This window comes from Dasypus novemcinctus, chromosome 2 (genome assembly GCF_030445035.2).
Source record: "Dasypus novemcinctus isolate mDasNov1 chromosome 2, mDasNov1.1.hap2, whole genome shotgun sequence".
Classification (NCBI taxonomy): Eukaryota; Metazoa; Chordata; class Mammalia; order Cingulata; family Dasypodidae; genus Dasypus; species Dasypus novemcinctus.
In genome coordinates, this window is record NC_080674.1 from 121265485 (window position 1) to 121275589 (window position 10105).

A 10105-nucleotide genomic window follows, 5' to 3' on the forward strand; every position below is an offset into this window, starting at 1 on the left:
AAGAATTTTTAAAAAATCTATCCTCCTTACCCCAACTTTTCTTTCACACTTTTCATCTCTTTACATATTTGTGCAGTTTTCTAGAAAATTCATCTGCTCAATATTTCAGCTCACTTATTATTTTCTTTATCTGTGTCCATTCTCCTATTTAACACCTCTGGGAGTTTTTCACTATCATGTTCAAACTTTTACTTTCCAAGATCTTTAGATGAACCTTAAAAAAAAAAAGGGTGAATACCCTCCTAGATTTCCTGAGAATATTATGAATACTAATTCTAAATCTCACTTAATTTGCCTTGGTAACTACATTTACACTGGGAGCAAGTCTAACTTTTCTATTTGCCTGTGGCCTTTTTTCCCCAGATGTCTGAGGACTCTCCATTGCATATCTTTTTATTTAAGAGCTGTTTTGGGTCCCTGTATGTTTTATATCTGCATTCCAATGCTTCTGTCCCTGCCTGTGGGATAGGTGGGACTTGCTGCAGGGTAGGGTGCCCCATTAATGTCTTCTGGATGGGGATGCTCCTCTGTCTTCCTGAATGTCACCAGCTTCCTGGCACTGCCCAGACTCTCCAGGCAAGAGTCCACACTCTCTTCTAACACCTGGGGACAGATATCCCTATTGTTTGCTTCTGACCCGTGGCGGTGGGGAAGGAGGACTGATTTGACTCTTCCTCAGGCCTGGGCAGCCACCCAGCTGGTTGCCCTGGGGACCCTCCTGCTCCAACATCTGCCACATCTGGGCTTAGAGTCCCCGTGGAGACCTTTCACCTTGGCAGCAGTCCTCTTCTGCATAGGTTTTGGGATATGGCTCCCTCTGCCTTCCATCTACCAAGAATTTTTCAGTCTCTGGTCTACTGAGTCTACAGCATAGGTGTAGAGAATTAAAAAAATTTTTTTCAGGAGGTACTAGGGATTGAACATGGGAAGCAGGCACTCAAACCACTGAGCTACACCCGCTTCCCAGTGTAGAGTTTTAAAAAAATATCTTCTCTGTCATTTCTCAGAATCTGGGGCATGAGAAAAAGACTGCAGCATGAATCTCAGCCCACCATGTTGATCCAGTCTTCTTTGCTTTACATATTTACTTGAAAATTTTCTCCTCTTGTTTTCCTAAGTTTTGATTCTAATTCACAGGTACTGTACCTGGATTGGCTTAGGTAGCTTGGGTGGTCTGTGGGCTCCCTGAAATTATAAAACAAATGGTGCATATTTGTAAACATATGCATTTTCCTAAGGCATGGGACTATAGTTCTTATTTTCAAAGAAAACTATGAACCAAGAAAAGTTTAATGACTGTGCAAAAATGAAAGGCAATAAGATAATGATTTCTGAATTTTAGATTTGGTTTGAAATTTTAGATTTCCTTTTCTTTCAAGTTTTATTTTTGGATCTGAGCACTTTTGACCCAGGAGGCAAAAAAGCAGGAATCTGCTATAGCCTCAGCTGATTTTTTCACATAGGTTTGCAGCCAGTTTTGGGGAACAACAACCCATGTCTTCACTTTTATTCAAAACCAGAGGGGAGAGAAAAGATAAAGAAGTTGAGGATTGAGCCAGCAGCTCTCTGGGATTCCCACAGCCTTCACTCTGCCTGAACAGTGCCCCTGGATACTAACTGCTTTGCCTTTTTAATCCTTTGTTTCCATTGACAATAACTTCTTAGGGAGATCTCTCAGCAGGAGTAAACACAATTCCAAGTGGAGAAAGTAAAGAGAAAATAATTTGTTTTCTTCCCAATAAGTTTTCTCTTCCCAATTTGTTTTCTCCAAATAAGGCACAGATGTTAAGCATATGACAGGACAAAATAAATCATAATCTCAGCATGTAAATGAATACCATCTGTTTTAATATTGCACTTGAGATTCTATAAACATCATGAAAACAGGGTCAAGTAGCATGTGGCTTTTTTGGAAATGGATCCTTATCAGCATCCTACAAACATGATCTGAATGGGGACAACTGTGGATAATGAGACAGTTTGGATTGAGGGGGAAACTAATTTTTTAGATCTCTAAAACAATCAAGAAAATATCTGGAATCCATAGAACAGTGGAGGGAAAGCATGAACTGCCGGAAAGCTTATATTTTTGGTTGCCTTTTAGCAGACTCTAAGGAATTTGCTTGGCTTGTTTGGGAAATTCTTGTGGTACTTATGATAGAATAAGGCAGTTTCTCATAGCTTTGCTTGCCTTCCAGTTGTTAATGACTGCTCCATGAGAGTTGTCTACTGGAGTTGTTAAAAGGCTTTTCCCTCACATCTCCTCTGGGGGTATTCTTAAGGGTGAATAACCTCTCAAGAAGTATGCTGCAGGGACCCCCAAATACCTGGTCTTTTTTCTATTCTGGGAACTTGAAGATCAATCCCATGCTCCATTTACCTCCCTGACATTGACCAGAATCTTCAAAGGTTTCAGAGTCGTCAGGGGCATACCTGGGGCCTCTGGGCTGTGGCTTGAACCAGGCCCAGGAAAGCATGGTCTTCTCTCTCTCCATTCCTTAAGTGTTCTGTCCACAGTGTGTTCCACTATCAACAGCCTCAGAAGGTGCTAGTAAGAAAATTAGTGATATTTTGGCCATGTGTGGAGAAACTCAGCCAAGTACACAGCCTGAAAATTACTAAACAAGCATATGTGTGTTCTAGCGGTCACTGACTTGGGCCCCCTTTGAGCTCACCCTCTTCTCAAGGCTCCAGAGCTTGGGGCCAGTCATCTTTCACTGAGGAGTGGAAATGAACCTCCTGAAAACACATCCTTCTGATCTCAGAAGTCTAGGGCTGGTAGAGGGGGAAAGGAGATGTGGACTGGGGTTTTAAAAGCCACCATTGTGATAACCACTTTGACATGTGGTTCTGAATGCTGTCTGCACCTTAGAATCACCTGGAGACTTAAAAAACAAACAAACCTTGCTTTAACCTCACCCCCAGATTCAGACATAATCAATCTAGGATGGGGGCCAGGCATTGGGGCAGGCGTTCAACTATATCCGCCACCTTCCTTGGTAGTTTTTTATAAAGCAACTCTGATGATTATAAACTGCAGCCAGGGTTGAGAACCTCCACTTCAGATTGAGACCATGACCAAAACCTATAATTTGGATACCAGTAAGTCCACTCTACTCCATACTCTATTCCTCCATTCTGTGGATCCTGCTGTGGAACTATTGAGATTAGTAAGGGAAGAAATTGTAGTAGTGATGTGGAAAGGGTGGCCACAGTGGCTGCTGATGGTAGGGAGATGGAAGAAGAGATATGGTGTGGGGGCATCTTCAGGATTTGGAGTTGTCCTGGGTGGTGCTGCAGGGATGGATGCTGGACATTGTGTGTCCTGCCGTGGCCCACTGGGTGGACAGGGGGAGAGTGTGGACTACAATGTGGACCACTGTCCATGTGGTACAGCCCTGCTCCAGAATGTATTCGCCAGGTGCAGTGGATGTGCCGCAATGATGGAAGAGGTTGTTGATGTAGGAGGGGTGTGGTGGGTAGGGAGGGGGTATATGGGGATCTCATATTTTTTGAATGTAACATTTAAAAGAAAATAAAGAAGAAACAAACACAAACAAAAAACCTTACTTTGAAAACTAATCATTGCGGGACTAGCAGTCCCTGTCTTCCATTTGTGCTTTGTGGAAGAAAACAGGTAAACCTGTGTGGGAGGACTGTCTGCTGGGAAGATGGAAAGGATGCCTCATCGTCCAGAGGGCAGGTAGGGGGACTGCCCTTACTTGCAGCTCTACAAGCTGATATATTCACACACTTCAACTTTTGAAGTAGGTGGGGCCAGAGGGACTCATGTTCCTTTTTTAATTGAAAATTTTATTGAGATAAACAGCTCTCATGAACGCGTAAGAAACAATACAGAGAAATTCCATGTATCCTTTACTCAGTTTTTCTCAACACTAACATTTTCATAATATAATACAACGTCACAACCAGGATATTGTCATTGATACCATCTATGGATTTTTTCCTATCTCTCCAGTTTTCCTTTCACTCACATATGTGTGTATGTGTGTGTGTGCTTAACTCTAAACTATTTTATCACATGTAAGTTGTGTCCACCATCATAGTCAAGACACAAAAGAGTTCCATCACCATAAGGACAGTTCCAACAGCACAAAGGTTCCTTGTGTTGTTTTTGATACTGATCAATGCAGGGGTTCTCTTCCAGATGTGCTCAGATAAGCCAATTATGTGACAAGGAGCTTCAAAGAGAGAAAGTTTATTGCTGAGTGCAAAGCAGGGGGAATGGAAAGTTTATTGGCAATAAATCTGACTCCCTGCAGTGGAAAAGCTTACACTGTTTTATAGCACTCAAAGGCAGGTAGGCTCAGGATGGTAACAGATTTAGAGACACGCTAATTGCTGAACATGCACAGATTAATTACTTGCTTAGTTTAGGTGAAGTTTAGGCAGTTGCTCATGCCAGGCAGCTACTCAACAACTGCTTTGCTTTAGCAAGATAACTTAGGAATTTGGGGTTGTCAGTTCTTGGCTGACTTATTTTAATAAACAAGGGGGCTACTTGCAAGTGTACCCCACTTTAGGGTTGCAAAATAAGATAATAAGATACAAGTGGGGACAGTAACTAGTCTTGTTATTGTCCAGTTACTGTGTAAGTCCAGGCAATTTCAAAGCATGATATCAGCATTAAAGAAACAAGGCATCTGTGTTATAGTACAGTGATATTCAACAGGTACAGATATTTGCTTTTTGGCTACTTCAGAAGGCTAACATGCACCAAGGCTACAATTCAGCAAGCTATCACAGTTATTGGTATTTTATTTTGGCTATATTGCAAAATATCAGAAGGTTAGCAATTTCTTAAAATACAATTCAGTGAGTTAAAGCACATCTGTTACTTTTTCGTTTACAAATCCACCACTTTCTTTTTGTCAATTCCTGTCTCCAGGGACTTATGGTCGACGATCATTCTGGCTTCTTCATGCTGAAAAGGGGCAGTATTCTCATATTCCTAGGGGTGGGATGAATGGAACTTCTTAGACTGCAGGTGCACATGCTTTTCGACTTAGGGTTTCAGCAGGATAATCAGTGTATTTTCTGCTATTTAGTTCAGCAAGCCTGAGATAAAAAGCAGAGACAAGCTTTAACAATGAGTATATTTATAATTATCAACAATGTTATTAGGCTTATTTGTAATATGGAGTGGAACCAAGATCTTATTCTTGAGAGAAGCTAGTTAGCACGTTTGCTTGAGGCTTTGCACACTGTGATAATGTGTGGTATCTGGCTGAGACATGCGTAAGTGCAACCTTCAGAATGACCTCTGACCCTATTTGACATCTAATCTTTTAGCCATAGCAGCATTATTTTATTAATCTGGAATCCAGGTCCGATTAGACATGGAAACAGAACAGATATAACAACAATTAATGTTGTTACCCCTGGCTCAAGTTTTTTACTAATATTCTTTATTTTATAGCCTCACCCACCTCATCTCACCTCTTCCCATCCCTAACCCCTGACAATCACTAGTCTGTTCTCCATTTATAAAATTTTGTCATTTAAAATGTTATATAAATGGAATTATACAGTATGTAACCTTTTGGGATTGGTTATTTCCACTTATCAGAATTCCCTGGAGATTTGCCCAAGTTGTTGTTTATCAATAGTTCATTCCTTTCTGTTGCTGAGTAGAATCCATGGTATGTATGCACCACAGTTTGTTTAACCATTTGCCCTTTGAAGAACATGGGGACATCATCTAGGGTCTGCAGGGAGCACAGACTATAAATGGCTCGTCAGGGAAGGGTGACATCCCTCAGTTCCTTCCCTTTTTTTCATTCACTCACAACAGAAGGCAACTCCAGGAAAGGGGAAAAAACACAACCCAGCCCTTTTCCTCTCACTGCCTGGGGGACAATTGTTCCCCAGTGAAAAGAGGAGAACTGTACTGTCTGTAATATGAATGAGACTGGAAAATTTTTCTTGCTCTTTGAGCTGCTCTGCTATTATAAGACATAGAGCAATATAATAATAGTTACTTATATTTACTAATTTTAATTTGTCATTATCAGCATCATCACCCGCATTAGTGGGGTGGGTTAGAAAATAGATGGGGCGAAACCCTTTGATTATTATAAAAGCTGCCATCCTCAACAGCCTGAATACTCACATATCTACTCAAGCAGACTCACCAACTGTTACTTGATATGTACGTTCTCTTGCCTAGCAAATGTTATTGAATATCTGTTATGTGTCAGGAACCCTGCCAGGCAGTGGAATACAATGACAACTTTACATGGAGGGAACTAAAATCTCTAGCATCCGGAAATGGCCAAAGCATGGAACCCTCTTGCTTTTATGGTTTATTAAAGTCTTCTGGGGAAGCGGATTTGGCTCAATTGATAAGAGTATCCGCCTACCACATGGGAGGTCCAGGGTTCAAACCCAGGTTCTCCTGACCTTTGTGAAGAGATGGCCCATGTGCAGTACTGATGTGCACAAGGAGTGCCGTGACATACAGGGGTGTCCCCCGCATAGAGGAGCCCCACACACAAGGAGTGCACACCGTAAGGAGAGCTGCCCCATGCAAAAAAAGCACAGCCTGCCCAGGAGTGGTGCCGCACACATAGAGAGCTGATGCAGCAAGATGATGCAACAAAAGGAGACACAGATTCCCAGTGCTGCTGACAAGAGTATAAGCAGACACAGAAGAACACACAGGGAATGGACACAGAGCAGACAACTGGGTGGAGGGGAAGGGGAAGAGGAAGGGGGAAGGGAAGGGTGAGGAAGGGGAGAGAAATAAATTAAGAATTAAAAAATCTAAAAAAAAAGTCTGGAAATTTCCACCATGAAAGAAAAATAGTAGGAAAAGGTGGAACAAGGTAGACTCTTAAGAAAAAAAGCAGATCACCTACAAAAGAAGTTGCTAGCAAAAGGTGCCGCCATTTTGGGCTTACTCATAGAGGAGAGTAGGGGAACCAGTTACCAACTGCTGAAATGGAGAGAGACAAAAACCTCAAGTAGCTCAGGACAGAGGGCAGGACACTCTGGAATCTCATCCCGTTTCTGTCCCTTTCATGTCTAACATTTTGTCATTTGGTGATTTGGCAATTGCAACTTCACTCGTGGTTGACCTGACCTTGAACGAGAATGTTTAGTTTCAGTGATGTAATCGCATCAGCCCACAAATGCCTGTCACATTCACAAGTAATTTTAAAGGCAAGGTGAGGCAAGGTTTGCTAATTTCACTTAAAAATGTAAAAAGCTCTCATTTTATGTTGTTTGGTTATTGGTAAGCTCTACAATGCCAGACACCATGTTTAACCAATGTTGTAAAATGAAAATACACTGTGTTGAGATGGCTTGGTATCTCTTCCTCCTTTGCGAATTATATATGTCACAATAATCCCCCAGTGAAAGTTGTTGGCAATGATTACATCTATCTTTAACTAAAGGCAAACTGCTGCAGAACTAAAACCAGATGCTGAGCGGTGTGGTAACTATGTTCTAATCACTTAATATACAACTGCCTGTAATACTGAGGCCCTCAGTATTTACTTGCACTTCCTGTCTTCCCTTTTCTACAAGCCTTACTTTGTTTGTCTTGGGCTTTTTCCCTCAGATAAGACCTATACTAAAGTACCAACAAGTCAAGAGTTCCTCAGTATCCAGCTATTCTAACAAGTTGATAGAGAAAAAGTGTTGCTCAGGGCAGCAAATGGACTTTCTCAGGAAAGAAATTAGGTCAGAGAACTTATTTGTTGAATGATATGGGGATTTGTATGGGTGGGCTTATCAGACACAAGAATGTCTTTAAAAAGGGGGGAAAAGATCTTTAAAACTGTTTAACTTTTTTATTGGCATACTGGCTCATTTGAAAATTCTGGATACTTAAAAAATACATGTATGCCATAACCTTTACTAGAATGTGGAATAATTTTTCACTTTTTATTTAATGTAATTTTCCTTCTGGTCAGAAAATGCTTGAACATTTTTCCTTGTTTTTTTTCCCTAGGGCTTATCATTTTCAAATCCTCCTCTCATTGTAGCCACCTCTAAATCAAAGGACTTCTAGCAAGGCAGTTTACAGTAAAGTTTCTGTTGATGTTTTAAAAAAACAAAATATTTGTAGAATATAAATAAATCAAGAGAACAAGGGGAAATTGGCTCAGAATGAAGGGAAATTATAATGAATGATTATTCCTAAGAATTAATTGCAAAATCAGTTTTCTTTCCTAGAAAATCATTCAAAGGTATTTATTGAGTTTCCAATTTGTACATCAATCTCTTCCTCATTTTCGTTTGTTAAAAATTTTTTAGTTCATCCTTGCTTTGGCAGCACGTATACTAAAAATGGTGTGATACAGAAAAGATTATCATGACCTCTGTGCAATGATGATGTGCAAATTCATAAAGCATTCTGTATTTTTTTTCACTGTTGGTGGGAATGTGTAATGGTATGGCCACTCTACATTCTGTGGAAGTCTGCTTGGTGGTTCCTAAGGAAGTGTTCCTAAGGCAGCCTGTCCAAGTTGGAAAGAGTTTGGTAGCTCCATTTTTACTCCATCCTCAGCATGAGAGGAAGACTGGTTGACTGAAAATCCAGTCAAGTTAGGGACTGGCTTCTTTCCACCAAGATAGGAGTGCAGCCCTGGCCTAGGCTCCAGCCCTACCTCCAGCAGAAAGGAAGCTGGTAGGACCTGCACTAGAATTTCCAGGCAACTGCAGGTGCTCTCCACTGACAAAGACAGACTCGCAGGACACCTGGGGCTGCATCCCCTCATCCCAACAGGAAAGGAGAGATGCTGGGTATCCTCGGCCTCTCTGGGTAATGGCAGGCATTTTCAGCCCACACAAGTTGGTTTGTTGAGTGCCTTGAAGTCCATCTCCACCTCTGTCCCTCCATAGGATAAGAGGGGGCTGGATTCCTGCAGCCTCTCAGGGCAACTGCAGGTGCTTTTGGCCTGCACAAACATGACCGTAGCACACCTGTGGCTCCACCCCCATCCCCAATAGTGAAGCAGGTAGGTAAAATAGGGAATCAATAGATGGATCTGGAACCTGGCAAGAAGTCCATGTGGATATCAATACCCCCAAGATGGCTCCTGGAACAACCTCACAAAAATCTGCCATCCAGAATGAGATTTCCTCTGGAAGCCAGGAGAAGCCCTGGATATTCCCCAGGGACTTTATCATTGGGCCCTTCTGTGGGATTGATGGGTGGCAAAATCAATCAAAACAGCAAACAACTGGGACTGCTCCCATGTCATTAGCAAAGGGGCAGAATAAATGGTGGTTTAAAAAGCAAGCAAAAAGCCTCACTTGCTCTCTTTTTCTTTTTTGCCTTCACCCTTACCCAGTGCCTGTTCCTGCCTCTGCACCCTACTCTCACCATTTTTCCCTTGCCATAATTACCATGCAACTAAAACTTGAGCATTTATAATCTATAATGGGAAATTGTAGTCTGTAAATTAGCCACATTATCACTTTATAATTCAGCCCTTCCTTTCTACCTGGGACCCATGAGCTGTTATTTTCTCCCATTTCTCTTCCTTCCCTACCTTAATAAATTGCTGGCCTAACTGACCCAACATGCTCTTGAAACTCATTTCTGCAGCATAGTCAAGAACCTAGACAAAATTCAGTTACAATAAGACAAGGGACAGAATGTATTTGCCCAGGCTCTCTAGATAACTGTAGGTGCTTTGGCCCACACAGCCTGGACTGGTGGGTATTTGTGGAACCACCCTCAAACTCCAATAGGAAAGGAAGGGGCTAATGTTTCCAGGAAATGGCAGACACTTCTGGTCTGCATGGACTAGACTGTTGGATGCCTATGAATTCATCCACCCCCAATAGGATAGGAGGGGTCTGGTGTCTCCATAGGCTGTCTGGACAATGGTGGGTACATTTAACATACAGGGACTGAGATGTTGAGTGCCCACAGAACCACTAAACCACCGAATAGGATAGAAGGGGACTGATGCTTCCTCAGCCTCTCCAGGCAGCAGTGGGTACTTTCAGCCTACAGGGACTGAACTGTTGGGCATTGGTGGTTCTGCACCCACCCCCTAAGGGGCAGAAGGGACAGTGCTCACTTAGGCTCTCAGGGCAACTGCAGGCATATTCAGCCCACATC

General features: G+C 42.1%; 1 non-coding gene across 1 annotated transcript; it reads left to right on the forward strand.

The window, feature by feature from the left end:
- The first annotated feature begins 8293 nt into the window (after window positions 1-8293).
- On the forward strand, window positions 8294-8396 carry LOC111766272 (U6 spliceosomal RNA). Its single transcript, XR_002798364.1, has one exon. It is a non-coding gene; the product is annotated as a U6 spliceosomal RNA (small nuclear RNA).
- The last annotated feature ends 1709 nt before the right edge of the window (window positions 8397-10105 follow it).